Source organism: Alosa alosa, chromosome 2 (assembly GCF_017589495.1).
Source record: "Alosa alosa isolate M-15738 ecotype Scorff River chromosome 2, AALO_Geno_1.1, whole genome shotgun sequence".
In the NCBI taxonomy this organism is placed as follows: domain Eukaryota; kingdom Metazoa; phylum Chordata; class Actinopteri; order Clupeiformes; family Clupeidae; genus Alosa; species Alosa alosa.
Genome location: NC_063190.1, coordinates 34,986,879 through 35,004,818, shown reverse-complemented (window position 1 = coordinate 35,004,818; position 17,940 = coordinate 34,986,879). Strand labels below are relative to the sequence as shown.

The following is a 17,940-nucleotide window of genomic DNA, read 5'->3' as shown; positions in this document are numbered from 1 at the left end:
ACTTTACGACTAAATAAATTCAATCAAATAAATAGCACACAGCAAGAATTCCCTACTTGTAAAATATTAGCTTTTAAATCTTAAAGGCACAGCAGAGGTACTTAGCCTAAATATGCTATCTTCAGGTTGGTTGTTATTCATGTCTGATTTAGCATCTGGCCAATGGGAGCGGTGAAATATGACTTGCTAACGGCAGCGCACGGTGTGGAGAGGAGAGAGGGAGAGAGAGGGGGAGGGAGAGGAGAGAGGGAGAGAGAGGAGAGAGAGGACAGAGGGGGAGGGAGAGGAGAGGAGAGGAGAGAGGAGAGAGAGAGAGAGAGAGGAAAAGAGGCAGATAGAGAGGGATATGCAGAAAGAGAGAGACTGTGGAAGGGCAGAGAGAGAGAGAGACTGTGGAAGGGCAGAGAGAGAGAGAGACTGTGGAAGGGCAGAGAGAGAGGAAAAGAGGCAGATAGAGAGGGATATGCAGAAAGAGAGAGACTGTGGGAAGGGCAGAGAGAGAGAGAGACTGTGGAAGGGCAGAGAGAGAGAGAGACTGTGGGAAGGGCAGAGAGAGAGAGAGAGAGAGAGAGAGAGAGAGAGACTGTGGAAGGGCAGAGAGAGAGAGAGAGACTGTGGAAGGGCAGAGAGAGAGGAAAAGAGGCAGATAGAGAGGGATATGCAGAAAGAGAGAGACTGTGGAAGGGCAGAGAGAGAGAGAGACTGTGGGAAGGGCAGAGAGAGAGAGAGACTGTGGGAAGGGCAGAGAGAGAGAGAGACTGTGGGAAGGGCAGAGAGAGAGAGAGAGACTGTGGGAAGGGCAGAGAGAGAGAGAGACTGTGGAAGGGCAGAGAGAGAGGAAAAGAGGCAGATAGAGAGGGATATGCAGAAAGAGAGAGACTGTGGGAAGGGCAGAGAGAGAGAGAGACTGTGGGAAGGGCAGAGAGAGAGAGAGAGAGACTGTGGGAAGGGCAGAGAGAGAGGAAAAGAGGCAGATAGAGAGGGATATGCAGAAAGAGAGAGACTGTGGGAAGGGCAGAGAGAGAGAGAGAGAGAGAGAGACTGTGGGAAGGGCAGAGAGAGAGAGAGACTGTGGAAGGGCAGAGAGAGAGAGAGACTGTGGAAGGGCAGAGAGAGAGGAAAAGAGGCAGATAGAGAGGGATATGCAGAAAGAGAGAGACTGTGGGAAGGGCAGAGAGAGAGAGAAAGAGGCAGATAGAGAGGGATATGCAGAAAGAGAGAGACTGTGGGAAGGGCAGAGAGAGAGAGAGACTGTGGAAGGGCAGAGAGAGAGAGAGAGAGAGACTGTGGGAAGGGCAGAGAGAGAGAGAGAGAGAGAGAGACTGTGGGAAGGGCAGAGAGAGAGAAAGAGGCAGATAGAGAGGATATGCAGAAAGAGAGAGACTGTGGAAGGGCAGAGAGAGAGGAAAAGAGGCAGATAGAGAGGGATATGCAGAAAGAGAGAGACTGTGGAAGGGCAGAGAGAGAGAGGGAGGAGAGGAGAGAGAGAGAGAGAGAGAGACTGTGGGAAGGGCAGAGAGAAAAAAAAGAGGCAGATAGAGAGGATATGCAGAAAAAAGAGAGAGAGACTGTGGGAAGGGCAGAGAGAGAGAGGAAAAGAGGCAGATAGAGAGGGATATGCAGAAAGAGAGAGACTGTGGGAAGGGCAGAGCACATATGGGAATGAGAGAGAATGAGTTAAAGGGGGGAGAGGAGAGGATGGAGAAGAAAGTACAAGAAGGAGGGAGGGAGGGAGGGAGGGAGAGAGGGAGGGAGAGGAAGGGAGAGAAAGAAGAGGAGACAGGGAGGCAAAGTTATCGTGGAAGGGTACAGTACACTTCACTTTTATACTGCATGGAAAAAACAGTGCACAGAGAGAAAGTGAGAGAAATAGAGAGCATTAGAAAGAGAAAGAGAGGGAGAGAGGAGGAGAGGAGGGAGGAGAGGAAGCTGCAGGTAGAATTTTAAGCACCACCCCTCCACTCGTCCTCCTTTGTGACCTCCCCTCGTGTCTTTCATCGCTCGCTCTTTTCCCTCCATCATAACAGATCTCCACTCTTCCTCTCTCTCTTCTTTTCCCTCCATCATAACAGATCTCCACTCTTCCTCTCTCTCTCGTTCTTTTCCCTCCATCATAACAGATCTCCACTCTTCCTCTCTCTCTCTCTTTTCCCTCCATCATAACAGATCTCCACTCTTCCTCTCTCTCTCTCTCTTTTCCCTCCATCATAACAGATCTCCACTCTTCCTCTCTCTCTCTCTCTGTCCCTCCATCATAACAGATCTCCACTCTTCCTCTCTCTCTCTCTGTCCCTCCATCATAACAGATCTCCACTCTTCCTCTCTCTCTCTCTCTGTCCCTCCATCATAACAGATCTCCACTCTTCCTCTCTCTCTCTCTCTGTCCCTCCATCATAACAGATCTCCACTCTTCCTCTCTCTCTCTCTGTCCCTCCATCATAACAGATCTCCCTCTTCTCTCTCTCTCTCTCTGTCCCTCCATCATAACAGATCTCCACTCTTCCTCTCTCTCTCTGTCCCTCCATCATAACAGATCTCCACTGAGACCTCTCTTCCTCTCTCTCTCTCTGTCCCTCCATCATAACAGATCTCCACTCTTCCTCTCTCTGTCCCTCCATCATAACAGATCTCCACTCTTCCTCTCTCTCTCTGTCCCTCCATCATAACAGATCTCCACTGAGACCTCTCTTCCTCTCTCTGTCCCTCCATCATAACAGATCTCCACTGAGACACCGTATCAATTATACACTCTCTCTCTCTCTTTCTCTCTGCCATAGTAATTACACTCTCTCATCCCCTCCATCCTTCTTTCTCTCTTCCTGCTGTTTCTCTGTCTGTCTCTCAGTCTTTCAGTCTCGCCTTCAAACACACACAGGTGGTCTGGCTGTCTCCCTCTCTCTCTCTCCCTCTCTCTCTCTATCTCTCATTGTCTCCCACTCTGACTGTCAGTCAGGTAGTTCCCCCTGCTGCACTGTAAACCTGAACAGTCAAACTAACTCGAAGTAAATGAAAAACGAATGAAAAAAATAGGCAGAGATCTGATTGGCTGTGCTGTATTCGGGCATGGTATCAGAAATCTGATTGGCTATGCTGCATTCAGGCCTGGGGTACCGTCATCTGTGCATACTGCTGCTTGCATAAACTTTACTCACAAACCTGCCCAGGGAGCCTGTGGATTAGGCCTACACACTACTGCCACACACACGCACGCATGCACGCACGCACACACACACACACACGCACACACACACAGACACACACACACACACACACACACTCACACACACACAGTTGATTAGGCTGAGGCCCACACACACACACACAGACGCACGTGTGTAAACATCATCATTCTCACCTGTGTTCTATGACCATTGATTTGTCGTGAAGGTAAAGGTCATGACATTTCAGGAGCGCAGCAGAATGTGTGAGCTGCCGACACAGACAAACAGACCATCCTCACTGAGGGCCAAGGTGAGACTGCCAACGTGTGTGTGGCGCTATTCTCCAACGTGTGTGGCGCTATTCTCCGTGTGTGAATGCTATTCTCCACCCTTTGTGTGGTGCTGTTCTCCAATGTTTGTGCAAAAAGACAGAAAAACTTTTTTTGGGGCATTCTGCCGTAAACCTAAACCTCAAACCTATCAAACACCATAATTTCCCTTTGGGGGTGAATAAAGTAATCTATCTATCTATCAAATGAGAACCCTCAAGCTGGATGAAGGTTCTGTTTACACGTTCCATCAGCGCAGATCGAAGCGCCGTCTGGGTGGTTTTCCGGCCACCATGCTGCGTCTGTCCTCTCCAGTGTCCCATAGATCAGGGGGTGGCGCTGAAGACGAGGGGGCAGGGGGGAGAAGATGAGCCATAAAAGACTATTGAAATTGGGCCAACAAATGTGTCCTGTTCCCCTGTCTGAGTCTCTAGTGTGCAGCCCTGACCAAGGACACCATAAAAACACTGAGAATGTGTGTGTGTGTATGTTTGTGTGTATGTGAGTGTGTGCGTGTGTGTGTGTATGTGTGTATGTGTGTGTGAGAGAGTGTGTGTGTGTGTGTGTGTGTATGTGTGAAACTGCGAGCTTGGCGCCACTGTCCTCCATTGCAGATACCCTTATTGGATCATTTTATTCCAAAGGGGGGCCTGAATGCTAACATCACACAACAGCTCATTAGCCAAATGGAGATTTTATATCCGTGAGGTAAACAGCGTCCATCACTGCCCTGCGCTGCATTGCCACAGGCCTCCACTGTAGAACTGACGGAGGCGGTGAGAGTGTGTGAGTGTGTGCGTGTGTATGTAGGTTGGCCACTGGTGTAGCAGTGCACGTGTGTACATGTGTCTGTGTGTGTGTGTGAGTCAGATGCAGCTGGTGTGTGTAGCCGAGCGCAGAGGGCATATCAGGTGAGGACAGCACCAGAACCCCCCAAACCCCCCCCCTTGCTGGTGGATGCTGGATCTGGGCCAGATCGGGGCCGAAGCACAGCCGTGTCACGGTGTGCCGCTATCAGGGGACCCATTGCCTGTCTCCGTTAGCGACCACGGCAGAGGAGCCATAGCTTTGATGGAAATGTCACGCCGTCTTTTCTTATTGAAAATCATTACGTGCTGAAGACCATGACATTAAGAGTTACTGACGTGCACCAACACGGTAGGTGTAAGCAAAGACCTACAACAACAACAACAGCTACGGACATCAAAAGCGCTGCATCTCCGCAGGCAACAAAGGGGTCCTTGCTCCGAACGGGGTGGGCTTGGCTTCTGCCTGCGAAGAAATGTCACAGATGGGAGAGCCATTCATCAAGCATGTAGGGTAGGTGTCAAAAGAGACGGCCAGCTCTCTGATGCATGCCTTTCTAGTCAGCGAGGAATGTGTGTGTGTGTGTGCATGTGTGTGTGTCTGTGCTTTGTGTGCTTTCAGATGTCATTGATGGTCTAAAAGTCAGTGTGCTTTCAGGTCTGACTTTGTATGTGTGTGTGTGTGAGGGTGTGTGTGTGTGTGTGTGTGTGTGTTAGTGTTTGTGAACTGCCAGAGCTATAGGAAGCTGACGACTTGTCATGGGAGTGTGTGTGTGTGTGTGTGTGTGTGTGTTCTTGGACAGAGATCCAAGGGAAATGTTGATTCTAGTCTAGACAGGTTGTATGACCATGTTTGCTTTTTACCAAATACCAACATTTTAGACCAAATAACTATAATAATATTTGCAAAGATCAGTGATCTTGACTATGCAGGTAAATTGGTAATATTTGGCAGCCTGGGGGATGTTTGTTCACTAACAAACTGATGTTGGGTTATGACTTGCAGGCCTATCTAAGAGAAAATCCAAACAGCTGTCAAAATTCTGCTCTATAGCAGCTGGTCTAGACAGCCCTTTTCTGTCCTCATAAGTGTCAAAGCTGCAGTTTGAATCTCCTCCGTGAGAGATGTGATTGGTGGGTTCAACTGAAGAATTCAGAAGTGGGTTTCGTCTTTGTGCCTCTGCAAAACACACACACACACACACACACACATCAATCTGGAGAAAATAGGGCAGTGATTTTTTGTTCTGTTGTCATTTACCCAAGCTGAGCAGAGCGGCATCCAGACGTGTGCTGCTGAATCTAATCCAATGGTTTTAAAGGCTGATCACAGGGAAGCACACAGCAGATGTCAGCGTGTCTGCCTGAGGTTGTTGTAAAGGGTTCGGGCGGTGAGTTTGAGTATGGTGAGGCATAATGCCACAGGGCTTCACGAATAACTGTCTAAAGTTCATGACATGTCTGCTCAAAAGTTTTTATTTACAATGCCAGTGCATTTTATTCTAGAGACATTAATGACAGATGAATATGTATTAGCCGGGCTTACAGAATTCCCATTCCCATTCAGGCTTACAGAATTCCTATTCCCATTCAAGGTGTACAGAATTCCCATTCTGCCAACCATGCTGGCTGTGGCAGAGAAAGAGAAAGAGAGAGAAGAGTAAGAAAGAGAAAGACAGACAGAAAGAGAGAGAGAAAGAGAGAGCAAAAGAGAATGTCTTTGAGGGCATGGGGTTAACTAGTGAAACATCACTACTAAGTGCTAGCATGGGGCTAACTAGTGAAACTGCACTACTAGCGCTAGAATGGGGCTAACTAGTGAAACTGCACTACTAGCGCTAGAATTGGGCTAACTAGTGAAACTACTGCTAAGTGCTAGCATGGGGCTAGCTAGTGTAACTGCACTACTAAGCGCTAGCATGGGGCTAAGTAGTGAAACTGCACTGCTAAGCACTAGCATGGGGCTAACTAGTGAAACTGCACTGCTAAGCGCTAGCATTGGGCGCTAGCATGGGGCTAACTAGTGAAACTGCACTACTTAGCGCTAGCATTGGACTATCTACTGAAACTGCACTACTAAGCGCTAGCATGGGGCTAACTAGTGAAACATCACTACTAAGCGCTAGCATTGGGCTAACTAGTGAAACTGCACTACTAAGCGCTAGCATGGGGGCCAAAGTGAGAACAATCATGAGGAAATTAGTTCAGTTCAGTTTTCCGCACCTTCTAAATCAGGGGTGGGCAAAACTTTTGGCTCAAGGGCCGGCGTGGGCAACCCCCCCCAACCCCGTAGACACATAAGTAGCGGCAGCAAAGCAGCCAGGGTAGTCTAGCAACTCTCTGTTGGCGTGCAAGCTGGAAAAATCAAACTTCATTTGATTGACGGTTCCGTGTGAATTCCCTGCTACTTGAAAACAAAGAAGATGGATGCTGTTGCTGGCGAACAGCTGTCTTTGAATCGCGACTCGAGTTAATCTTTTTTTAAGTTGATAAAAGTTTGATTAACTAGCTAACTAGCTCCGCTTGTGGGAAAACGCACAGGACTCATGAGTTGTAGCGCTATCCTATTGTGTGCAGAGGGAATTTGAAAGACAACCATCTATCCCGCCCCTCGGATTCAGCACTGCCAATGGTGAGTTCCCAGACACTACATCTTGATGTGGGTCTGGCTCGTCAGGCTAGTAACTGCTCTGTACTAGAGAGGAGTATGCTGTATTCTATTAGTTATGTCTGCAGTGCTGTATAAACAGTACTCTATTAGTTATGTCTGCAGTGCTGTAACAATACTCTACTCTATTAGTTATGTCTGCAGTGCTGTAACAGTACTCTATTAGTTATGTCTGCAGTGCTGTATAAACAGTACTCTATTAGTTATGTCGGTAACACTTTATTTGAAGGGGTCTACATAAGGGTGACATGTAACCGTCATAAGAATGACATAACACACGTCATGTACATTAATGACACATTATTGATGTTTATGACTGTCATAATGTGTCATTCGGTTTTTGGAATGTCAAGTTGACATTGTTTGGGTGTCATCATTATGACAACTTAGCCAAGATGACATTATTTGACGGGTCTTTGTCATGACAACTTGACATTAGCCAAGAAAATGTAACCCGTTTACAATATTGTCATGACAACTTGACATATAACTGTGTTCTTCTATCTTCTAGGTTTGTAAAGTGAAGGGCCTGAACAATTGACTGTCATGACACCATTATAATTGTGTCATGAATACTTTCCTTGACCTCAACTACAGTGGTACAGTTTTGACTTGTCATTAAGCTGTCACAAAGAACTATTACACACCCAAATAGTTTCCTGACAGTGTCATGAATTGTCATGACAACTTGACATAATTGTTTAATTATTACATGAACAAGTTCATATAACTGTGTTTGGCCTGACTTATCTTCTAGGTTTGTGAAGTGATGGGCCTGAACAATTGGCTGTCATGACGCCATTATAAATTGGTCATGAATACTTTTCTTGACCTCAACTACAGTGGTACAGTTTTGACTTGTCATTAAGCTGTCACAAATAACTATTATACACCAAATTAGTTTCCTGACAGTGTCATGAATACTTACCTTTGACCTAAAGTACAGTGAACCATCTGAGATGTTTCCTGAACATTATTCATTAGTCATTAAGTGTCATTACACTATCATGTAGGTCCTATTTCTGTACATTTTACATTTCTGGAACATTGAGTCTAATTTCAACTATAATGACAACAAATAACATACTCAGTCATGACTTAAGAGTTTATTTCAGCAATGCATTTAGCAAAACCATAATACATGGACATGTTACCATGCCAGCTAACCTAACTGCATGTGGAACATGCATTCAACTATTCACATACTGGTCTTTAAGCACCATTTCATTGCCATCATTTCTGCAGCTTTTTCAAATCATACACGAGTCTACCCAACACACCATTACGATGACGGATTCCTAACCAGTAGTACCATTCAATCATTTTGTGGTGTGTTTTGAGGGACTGAGGGGTTCGATTCCCCCTGAGACGCCATATTTGTGTGTGAAAGGGGCACTTATTTTAATGTAGAGTGAAGTGCTGCCGTTCTAAGGAACTTTTCACAAGAGGAGTAGACAAATGAAAGTACCAAAATAGTTTACCCAACATATAGCCGGCATTTATTAAACATCAAATATCAAACAGTATGACCTTGTTTCTCTTTTCTGTCCTTTTAGTTGTAAAAATATAAAAAAACAACCTGCATAGCAGGGCAACAATGCAATTCAATTACCCTCTCGATACATTCTAGCAGATCTGGAAATATAACTCATATTCATGAACTGTAGTAGCTTATTCTTATTTTTAATCTATAAATTCACTACATAGCCTACATGAAACTTCAGCACTAGCATATCACGTTGTTAACATGGCTTCAACATAGCATGAAATAGCACTTCAAATCATTAAACTCATGTTCAACTCTGATTGGTTTTTAGCTTATGCAGTACCATCAATACATTTCCACACAATGCATTAAACAACTGAGTTACAGCAAAATAAAACTTTTACGTGCTTAACTCATTAAACACATCTATCACGCCATGTCTGCTACTAACATAAATGACGAACACGGGTAAAACACTCACTGGAGAAAACTCATACAACTAAGTTAACTCCTTGTCATAATTTCGACCCTTTGTTATTCCTTCCTTAGAAGTAGGTTTGGTGGGAAAACCCCTTTTAACTAGCTCTTCAATGTTATTTTTAACTTTTCTTCTCAGTGTGGAAAATCTAAATATGGCTTCAGCTCACTATCGTTCTGCTGTCCTTCTGCTGTTTAAACTTTCTATGGTCTTCTTCTCTAAGAATCAGTGTAGCAGTTTCCCCTCTATGCAGCGCCACCACTGCCACCTCTTCCTTGCAGGGCTGTTTAGATATTAAACTAGAATAATGTAATACTATTAGTAGGCTATTTTCGGTGGGGTGCCATCTACAATGCACCTTCAATATGTTGAGGGAATATCTAATTTATAATGGTGTCATGACAGCCAATCAGGCTCATATTAAACCTAGAGATAAGTCAGGCCAAACAGTAGTTAAATGTCAAGTTGTCCATCTTATTCATGAAACATTTATAACGGTGTCATGTCAATCAATTATTCCGGCCCACCACTGCACGAACCTAGAAGATGAGTCAGGCCAAACATATGTCAATTTTGCATTTCTTTCTTGGCTAATGTCAAGTTGTCATGACAACGGTTTATATTTTCTTGGCTAATTGTTCAGGCCCATCACTTCACAAACCTAGAAGATAAGTCAGGCCAAACACAGTTATATGAACTTGTTCATGTAATAATTAAACAATTATGTCAAGTTGTCATGACAATTCATGACACTGTCAGGAAACTATTTTGGTGTGTAATAGTTCTTTGTGACAGCTTAATGACAAGTCAAAACTGTACCACTGTAGTTGAGGTCAAGGAAAGTATTCATGACACAATTATAATGGTGTCATGACAGTCAATTGTTCAGGCCCTTCACTTTACAAACCTAGAAGATAAGTCAGGCCAAACACAGTTATATGTCAAATTGTCATGACAATATTGTAAACGGGTTACATTTTCTTGGCTAATGTCAAGTTGTCATGACAGAGACACCCTCAAATAATGTCATCTTGCCTAATGTCAAGTTGTTATAATGATGACACCCAAACAATGTTAACTTGACATTCCAAAAACCGAATGACACTTAATGACAACAGTCATAAACATCAATACTATGTCATTAATGTGCATGACATGTGTCATGACATTCTTATGACGGTTACATGTCACCCTCGTGTAGACCCCTTCAAATAAAGTGTTACCGTTATGTCTGCAGTGCTGTAACAATACTCTACTCTATTAGTTATGTCTGCAGTGCTGTAACAGTACTCTATTAGTTATGTCTGCAGTGCTGTATAAACAGTACTCTATTAGTTATGTCTGCAGTGCTGTAACAATACTCTACTCTTAGTTATATCGGAGACTTTCTAATATGGAGACAAAGCACTCAAAAAATACTCCATAGAAATGCATGAGGCTAGTTTGTCACGCCAATATGGCCGTTGTCTACACATATCCCACCTTCCTCGGCAAAACGTCGACATGTGTATACATTGAGCCAATCATATGGTGTGTTGTGAAGACATCGTGCCAATCATGTGTTGCGATCTCGCCGCTGGAGCAAGATTGGTGTCGTGAAGCCTTGCGCACGCGCATTTCTACCGAAATGCATGCCCGACGAGTGCCCAAAAAGCGTTGTCAAATGGCCGCCGAGTGGAGGGATTTGCCTAAAAGGACTTTGGTTATATGTCTGCAGTGCTGTAACAATACTCTACTCTTAGTTATATGTCTGCAGTGCTGTAACAATACTCTACTCTATTAGTTATGTCTGCAGTGCTGTAACAATACTCTATTAGTTTTTCTATTTCTCTGGCTGTTTCTCAAAGTCGAGGATCCTTGAGGATTCTTGCTTGGTAGAACTGAGCCCTGCCGAGTCAGATCCTTCAAGGATGAGGCAAGGCTTCTTTTTAGCATTCAGAAAACACACAGTGGAACAGACTAGCGAGTGAGCAGAAAGCTTAGAAAGCTGAATTGTCCGCTTCTTTTGGAAAAACATTGAATGTACGACTGTCATTCTCCAACGTCAATAAATGTAATAATGCATGTTTAATTTTTTTTGCTAAACCACATAAACCTCAGAGCAGCAACCATTAAGCAAAATCGTATACATAGAGAACTGCCTTGTTTAGTACAGACTTTAAATCCTCCATTAACACACAGAATTGTGGGTGTTCCAAGCACACTGAGAACACACACATGCGATGGTGTAACATTCTTCCAGCCATGAAGGACCCTGAAAAATGACAAATTTTACTTTGAACATGAAAGGTGGCCAGCTAGTTATTAGATGCCTGCTAGACAAACACTAAAAAGCAAATATTCCAATGCTGATGAGTGTGTGTGATGCAGCTGTGTGTCCTGTAGCTGAGGGTCTCACTCATGGTGGACAAACTCTTCATCACTTGATGGGCGGGGTTATGCTAATAGCTGTCTGACAACTTCAATGCATTTTAAAAACTCCAAAACATAAGCACAGTCCGTAATGTCTTTTCTTTCACAGATTCATTAATCACTGACGTTGAGAAAGCACCATTGCTCAATCACAAATATAAATCAATGCTAATAGCTTAAATTGTATTCTGGTATCATAGTGTTGCTCTAACGTCTCAATGCAATAATTTTTGGACAAAATTGTGGGCGTCTAGTTATTAAACGCCTGCTAGACAAATACTAAAAAGCAAATATTCCAATGCTGATGAGTGTGTGTGATGCAGCTGTGTATCCTGTAGCTGAGGGTCTCACTCATGGTGGACAGACTCAGCTCTGTTGATGGGCGGGGTTATGCTAATGTGTGTGTTTTATGTCATTACATCTCAAACTAATCATAATCCAGGAAATAAAGCTCTCCTTACACTTATGGCGGCTTTACATTGTACGATTTTGGTCTGTTTTCACAGTCGGGCGACTAAATTTCCAAAGTCGGACAGAAATCATGGGAGTTGTGCTGGAATCGCGGTCGCGCTCCCGTCAACTAGATTGTTAAGTGTAAGGTGCCAATCTTAGTCATTAGTCAATCTAAAGCCCTCCTTACACTGACAGACTTTGGATAGATTTGCAAAGATTTGGAAAAGATTTTTGAAAGACTACAGTCTCAGACCCTTTCACATCTAAAGACAAGTAGTAGAGTTTTAAGTCACAGACTATGATTTTGCAATTACTAGGGATCTTGCAGGGTCACTATTTACAAGACTGCAACTAGATTCCTTTAAATTATTACCCATTGTGCAATAGATAAACAGGAACTGAAATGATAGCCTATACTCAATGTCATATTTTCGTGTTTCTGCAGCATTGTTTCATGCGTGACATCCCTAACCTATATAGAGTTGTTCTGTCACGTGGAATAGCCGACTAAATATGTATAAGAAATGACAGATATTATAAGAATAACAAATAATTATAGGCTACAGCTGTCGCCTACTTTGCCCCTTCCTGTTTGGTGTTGGAGAGAGGTCACTATTGTTTTTTATAGTTCACGTCACTATTTGCATGAGCCACGACAAGAAAGACTTGCGATATTATCAAACATGTTTGATTTTGTCGTAACGGCAAAACTAGAAAAGGACTGACTCCGACTGACTTACAACCGCTAAGATTGGCACCTTACACTTAACGATCTAATTGACGGGAGCGCGCCGCGATTCCAGTACAACTCCCATGATTACTTCGGAAATTTAGTCGCCGACTGTGAAAACAGGCCAAAATCGTACAATGTAAGGCCGCCATTATGGTAATTTTACACCAAACAACTTTCACATGATTCGGGAAAGATTCTTGAAAGATTGTAATCGTTTAACTAATGCCCTCATTCAAGCTTTACTCAAAAGACTCCAATCTTAAAAATCTTTCCCATATTTTGTCAAAGTTGTTTGGTGTATGGACCCCATATAATTTATAAGCATTAAGAAGCAGTAAGGACAATTAAGAAAATTCCAATAAGGGTGAGAAATGTATCAATCTAGACCTGTTATTGGAACCCTCTCTTACAAGTCACTTATAATTATAAAAATACAAATTTTCAGTCACAGTAGCAGTACTGTAGCAGTCTAACCCATTCTTTATTTTTGAACATGAAAGGTGGGCATCTAGTTATTAGATGCCTGCTAGACAAATACTAAAAAGCAAATATGATTAATTAAAAAGCAGATTCATTAATCAGTATAAGTATAGTATGTATATATACTCTTTTGATCCCGTGAGGGAAATTTGGTCTCTGCATTTATCCCAATCCGTGAATTAGTGAAACACACACAGCACACAGTGTACACACAGTGAGGTGAAGCACACACTAATCCCGGTGCAGTGAGCTGCCTGCATCAACAGCTGCACTCGGGGAGCAGTGAGGGGTTAGGTGCCTACTGGTCGGGGTTCGAACCGGCAACCCTCCGGTTACAGATCCGAAGTGCTAACCAGTAGGCTACGGCTGCCCCAAAAATACTTATAAAAATACTTTCTCACTGACGTTGAGAAAGCACCATCGCTCAATCACAAATACAAATCAATGTTAATACCTTAAATTGTATTCTAGTATTGTAGTGTAGCTCTAACGTCTCAATGCTGATAATTTAAATGTTATTTCACTGCTTTAAGTTGCTTTGGACAACTACACCCTGCCAAATGAATAACTTTTATTTTTGGACAAAATTGTGGGCGTCTAGTTATTAGACGCCTGCTAGACAAATACTAAAAAGCAAATATTCCAATGCTGATGAGTGTGTGTGATGCAGCTGTGTGTCCTGTAGCTGAGGGTCTCACTCATGGTGGACAAACTCTTCATCACTTGATGGGCGGGGTTATGCTAATAGCTGTCTGACAACTTCAATGCATTTTAAAAACTCCAAAACATAAGCACTGTCCGTAATGTCTTTTCTTTCACAGATTCATTAATCACTGACGTTGAGAAAGCACCATTGCTCAATCACAAATATAAATCAATGCTAATAGCTTAAATTGTATTCTGGTATCATAGTGTTGCTCTAACGTCTCAATGCAATAATTTTTGGACAAAATTGTGGGCGTCTAATTATTAGACGCCTACTAGACAAATACTAAAAAGCAAATATTCCAATGCTGATGAGTGTGTGTGATGCAGCTGTGTATCCTGTAGCTGAGGGTCTCACTCATGGTGGACAGACTCAGCTCTGTTGATGGGCGGGGTTATGCTAATGTGTGTGTTTTATGTCATTACATCTCAAACTAATCATAATCCAGGAAATAAAGCTCTCCTTACACTTATGGCGGCTTTACATTGTACGATTTTGGTCTGTTTTCACAGTCGGCGACTAAATTTCCAAAGTCGGACAGAAATCATGGGAGTTGTGCTGGAATCGCGGCGCGCTCCCGTCAACTAGATTGTTAAGTGTAAGGTGCCAATCTTAGTCATTAGTCAATCTAAAGCCCTCCTTACACTGACAGACTTTGGATAGATTTGCAAAGATTTGGAAAAGATTTTTGAAAGACTACAGTCTCAGACCCTTTCACATCTAAAGACAAGTAGTAGAGTTTTAAGTCACAGACTATGATTTTGCAATTACTAGGGATCTTGCAGGGTCACTATTTACAAGACTGCAACTAGATTCCTTTAAATTATTACCCATTGTGCAATAGATAAACAGGAACTGAAATGATAGCCTATACTCAATGTCATATTTTAGGTGTTTCTGCAGCATTGTTTCATCGTGACATCCCTAACCTATATAGAGTTGTTCTGTCACCGTGGAATAGCCGACTAAATATGTATAAGAAATGACAGATATTATAAGAATAACAAATAATTATAGGCTACAGCTGTCAGCCTACTTTGCCCCTTCCTGTTTGGTGTTGGAGAGGTCACTATTGTTTTTATAGTTCACGTCACTATTTGCATGAGCCACGACAAGAAAGACTTGCGATATTATCAAACATGTTTGATTTTGTCGTAACGGCAAAACTAGAAAAGGACTGACTCCGACTGACTTACAACCGCTAAGATTGGCACCTTACACTTAACGATCTAATTGACGGGAGCGCGCCGCGATTCCAGTACAACTCCCATGATTACTTCGGAAATTTAGTCGCCGACTGTGAAAACAGGCCAAAATCGTACAATGTAAGGCCGCCATTATGGCCACCTTACACCAAACAACTTTCACATGATTCGGGAAAGATTCTTGAAAGATTGTAATCGTTTAACTAATGCCCTCATTCAAGCTTTACTCAAAAGACTCCAATCTTAAAATTTTTCCCATATTTTGTCAAAGTTGTTTGGCGTATGGACCCCATATAATATATAAGCATTAAGAAGCAGTAAGGACAATTAAGAAAATTCCAATAAGGGTGAGAAATGTATCAATCTAGACCTGTTATTGGAACCCTCTCTTACAAGTAACTTATAATTATAAAAATACAAATTTTCAGTCACAGTAGCAGTACTGTAGCAGTCTAACCCATTCTTTATTTTTGAACATGAAAGGTGGGCATCTAGTTATTAGATGCCTGCTAGACAAATACTAAAAAGCAAATATGATTAATTAAAAAGCAGATTCATTAATCAGTATAAGTATAGTATGTATATATACTCTTTTGATCCCGTGAGGGAAATTTGGTCTCTGCATTTATCCCAAACCGTGAATTAGTGAAACACACACAGCACACAGTGTACACACAGTGAGGTGAAGCACACACTAATCCCGGTGCAGTGAGCTGCCTGCATCAACAGCTGCACTCGGGGAGCAGTGAGGGGTTAGGTGCCTTGCTCAAGGGCACTTCAGCCGTGCGTACTGGTCGGGGTTCGAACCGGCAACCCTCCGGTTACAGATCCGAAGTGCTAACCAGTAGGCTACGGCTGCCCCAAAAATACTTATAAAAATACTTTCTCACTGACGTTGAGAAAGCACCATCGCTCAATCACAAATACAAATCAATGTTAATACCTTAAATTGTATTCTAGTATTGTAGTGTAGCTCTAACGTCTCAATGCTGATAATTTAAATGTTATTTCACTGCTTTAAGTTGCTTTGGACAACTACACCCTGCCAAATGAATAACTTTTATTTTTGGACAAAATTGTGGGCGTCTAGTTATTAGACGCCTGCTAGACAAATACTAAAAAGCAAATATTCCAATGCTGATGAGTGTGTGTGATGCAGCTGTGTGTCCTGTAGCTGAGGGTCTCACTCATGGTGGACAAACTCTTCATCACTTGATGGGCGGGGTTATGCTAATAGCTGTCTGACAACTTCAATGCATTTTAAAAACTCCAAAACATAAGCACTGTCTGTAATGTCTTTTCTTTCACAGATTCATTAATCACTGACGTTGAGAAAGCACCATTGCTCAATCACAAATATAAATCAATGCTAATAGCTTAAATTGTATTCTGGTATCATAGTGTTGCTCCTAACGCCTCAATGCAATGATAATTTATTTTTGGACAAAATTGTGGGCGTCTAGTTATTAAACGCCTGCTAGACAAATACTAAAAAGCAAATATTCCAATGCTGATGAGTGTGTGTGATGCAGCTGTGTATCCTGTAGCTGAAGGTCTCACTCATGGTGGACAGACTCAGAGGCTCTGTTGATGGGCAGGGTTATGCTAATGTGTGTGTTTTATGTCATTACATCTCAAACTAATCATAATCCAGGAAATAAAGCTCTCCCTTACATTTATGGCGGCTTTACATTTAATACGATTTTGGTCTGTTTTCACAGTCGTGACTACATTTCCAAAGTCGGACAGAAATCATGGGAGTTGTGCTGGAATCGCGGTGCGCTCCCGTCAACTAGATTGTTTAGTGTAAGGTGCCAATTTTAGTCATTAGTCAATCTAAAGCCCTCCTTACACTGACAGACTTTGGATAGATTTGCAAAGATTTGGAAAAGATTTTTGAAAGACTACAGTCTCAGACCCTTTCACATCTAAAGACAAGTAGTAGAGTTTTAAGTCACAGACTATGATTTTGCAATTACTAGGGATCTTGCAGGGTCACTATTTACAAGACTGCAACTAGATTCCTTTAAATTATTACCCATTGTGCAATAGATAAACAGGAACTGAAATGATAGCCTATACTCAATGTCATATTTTCGTGTTTCTGCAGCATTGTTTCATGCGTGACATCCCTAACCTATATAGAGTTGTTCTGTCACGTGGAATAGCCGACTAAATATGTATAAGAAATGACAGATATTATAAGAATAACAAATAATTATAGGCTACAGCTGTCGCCTACTTTGCCCCTTCCTGTTTGGTGTTGGAGAGGTCACTATTGTTTTTATAGTTCACGTCACTATTTGCATGAGCCAACGACAAGAAAGACTTGCGATATTATCAAACATGTTTGATTTTGTAAACGCAAAACTAGAAAAGGACTGACTCCGACTGACTTACAACCGCTAAGATTGGCACCTTACACTTAACGATCTAATTGACGGGAGCGCGCCGCGATTCCAGTACAACTCCCATGATTACTTCGGAAATTTAGTCGCCGACTGTGAAAACAGGCCAAAATCGTACAATGTAAGGCCGCCATTATGGCCACCTTACACCAAACAACTTTCACATGATTCGGGAAAGATTCTTGAAAGATTGTAATCGTTTAACTAATGCCCTCATTCAAGCTTTACTCAAAAGACTCCAATCTTAAAAATCTTTCCCATATTTTGTCAAAGTTGTTTGGTGTATGGACCCCATATAATTTATAAGCATTAAGAAGCAGTAAGGACAATTAAGAAAATTCCAATAAGGGTGAGAAATGTATCAATCTAGACCTGTTATTGGAACCCTCTCTTACAAGTCACTTATAATTATAAAAATACAAATTTTCAGTCACAGTAGCAGTACTGTAGCAGTCTAACCCATTCTTTATTTTTGAACATGAAAGGTGGGCATCTAGTTATTAGATGCCTGCTAGACAAATACTAAAAAGCAAATATGATTAATTAAAAAGCAGATTCATTAATCAGTATAAGTATAGTATGTATATATACTCTTTTGATCCCGTGAGGGAAATT

General features: G+C 42.3%; 5 non-coding genes and 3 pseudogenes across 5 annotated transcripts; all 8 read right to left on the bottom strand.

Annotated features, from left to right (window-relative positions):
* Positions 1–11,582: 11,582 nt before the first annotated feature.
* On the bottom strand, positions 11,583–11,636 carry LOC125291468. The gene has a single exon (XR_007192994.1). It is a non-coding gene; the product is annotated as a U7 small nuclear RNA (small nuclear RNA).
* A 1,390-nt stretch (positions 11,637–13,026) lies between these two features.
* LOC125291463 lies at positions 13,027–13,083 on the bottom strand (annotated as a pseudogene).
* Positions 13,084–13,595: 512 nt separating this feature from the next.
* On the bottom strand, positions 13,596–13,649 carry LOC125291458. Its single transcript, XR_007192990.1, has one exon. It is a non-coding gene; the product is annotated as a U7 small nuclear RNA (small nuclear RNA).
* A 311-nt stretch (positions 13,650–13,960) lies between these two features.
* On the bottom strand, positions 13,961–14,014 carry LOC125291455. Its single transcript, XR_007192987.1, has one exon. It is a non-coding gene; the product is annotated as a U7 small nuclear RNA (small nuclear RNA).
* Positions 14,015–15,400: 1,386 nt separating this feature from the next.
* Positions 15,401–15,457, bottom strand: LOC125291462 (annotated as a pseudogene).
* A 538-nt stretch (positions 15,458–15,995) lies between these two features.
* On the bottom strand, positions 15,996–16,049 carry LOC125291457. The gene has a single exon (XR_007192989.1). It is a non-coding gene; the product is annotated as a U7 small nuclear RNA (small nuclear RNA).
* Positions 16,050–16,368: 319 nt separating this feature from the next.
* LOC125291466 lies at positions 16,369–16,422 on the bottom strand. The gene has a single exon (XR_007192993.1). It is a non-coding gene; the product is annotated as a U7 small nuclear RNA (small nuclear RNA).
* Positions 16,423–17,810: 1,388 nt separating this feature from the next.
* On the bottom strand, positions 17,811–17,867 carry LOC125291461 (annotated as a pseudogene).
* Between the last annotated feature and the right edge of the window lie 73 nt (positions 17,868–17,940).